Source organism: Octodon degus, unplaced genomic scaffold, assembly GCF_000260255.1.
Source record: "Octodon degus isolate 3935 unplaced genomic scaffold, OctDeg1.0 scaffold00058, whole genome shotgun sequence".
NCBI classification, from domain to species: domain Eukaryota; kingdom Metazoa; phylum Chordata; class Mammalia; order Rodentia; family Octodontidae; genus Octodon; species Octodon degus.
In genome coordinates, this window is record NW_004524634.1 from 4,073,232 (window position 1) to 4,074,966 (window position 1,735).

A 1,735-nucleotide genomic window follows, 5' to 3' on the forward strand; every position below is an offset into this window, starting at 1 on the left:
CTTAAATTTTGAAGTAGCTGAGTAGTTTGTTTGGATTTAGTCACTGATTACAATGTAGCTAGAGAATTTTGGTCTTTACCATTTCTGCTTTTTGAAATTTATTAAGGTGTGGAACACGCAGTCAACTTAATATTTGCAGCTGATAGGCATATCAAAGGTCACAGATTCAGGTCTGATAAGAAACTATAACTTCGCATTCTGTTAATACACTCCTTTCCCAATCTTGAGTATTCATTCCTCCAAAAGACCATTAAAGAAAACCTAACAAAAACAACCGGGAGCTCACGGTACGAGTTACTTTCAGGTAAATTCAGTCTCCTCTGGTCTTTTTTTCTTTTCACTGTTTTCCCAGGGTTTCCCGGATTAGTGCTTCCCCTTCCGACCTTCTCCAGGGGGTTGCTTGTAACTCACGACACTTTGGCGGCGTTAGTGGAGGGCGCCGCGGACTCTTCCTGTCCGCCGCGGTGTCCACTGCGAGGTCAGCCATTGTCCCCCCAGGCCTTTGTCACCTCCCTGACCTTGCAGACAATAGCTTTGCGCCTGCCTCTCCGATTTGGGCTCCGGCCCCAGACGCCGGGGCAGTTGTCACTCTCCTGCCTCCAGGAGGCCCTCTCAGGCACAGGGGACCCCCGGCTTAGCTCTGCGATCTGCCGGGGCGACGCTGCCCACCTCGGGGCAGCCGGCTGTGTCCCCAGGCTGCGCGGGTCGGGCAGGCTACTGCAAGGTTTACCGCAGCCCTGTTTTCCCTGCAAAGCGTCCACTTCCGAGCTTGCGTTCCTAACTTAGGAGCCTTTCAAGTCCCCTTCAGGGTAACTGCAACCCCCAGGAAAAGGTGGGTCGACAGCGGACCTGGCCCCTTCGGTTTGACTCCAGCTCGCTCCAAGCCCCTCCTGTGCGGCGGGCCCCTCGGAATGCCGGCAGCGCTGTGGCGCCACCTGGTGGTCATTTGATGACTCCGCATGGTTCTTTTTTCTTTTTTCCTTTTCTTTTTTCTTTCTTTCTTTCTTTCTTTTTTTTTTTTTTTGGTGCAACCAGGGATTGAATTCAGGCCCTTGCCTTGCCAGGCACGCGTTTATTCTACTGAACCATCTCCCCCGCCCTGGATGGTTCTGTTTAGCAGGGCGCCTTTGCCGGGCGGGCAGCAACGGGATTCGCTCCATTAAAATACAGGTGAAACCTGCCGAGAGGCGAGGGGGTCGGCCTGCTTTCTACTTTCAGGTTTCTCATGGGAAACCGTCCTGGAAAAAGAGACCAATTACATATTTTTACCTAGTTCTATTTTGTCTTGATATTAAATTTGCTAACCTTCTATATGCCCAACTTGTAAAACAATGTATCTTTATCATGGAGAAATATGGAAAATTTCAAGTATTGTTTTATATGTTTAAAAAAATCTTTTTTTTTTTTTTTTAGGGAAGGGTCTGCAGGGTGTTCAGGGTCTCACTACTAGGTCGGACTCCTAGTGATACACCTGTTTACGGCCCCCCATAAACTGGGACTACAGGCGAGCACCACCACGCCCAGTCTCAATTGTCGGCTCAGCAAGCCCCGGGGGCCAGCACGACAGGCCCGGGGATCGAACCCCTGGCCCCTGCGCCTGCTTGCAGGTGCCTTCATCTGCTGAGCTATTTGCACCTCCCCAAAAAAGAAAATCTAAGCTACATTTAATTCACAAAATCCACACCAATTTTACCTTATTAAAAAATTTTCAACTTTAGACCAGGGAGATAGCTCA

At 49.7% G+C, this 1,735-nt stretch overlaps 1 pseudogene; it reads left to right on the forward strand.

Moving 5' to 3' along the window:
• Nucleotides 1–950, forward strand: part of LOC105742534 — a 6,447-nt pseudogene extending 5,497 nt beyond the window's left edge.
• Nucleotides 951–1,735: the final 785 nt, after the last annotated feature.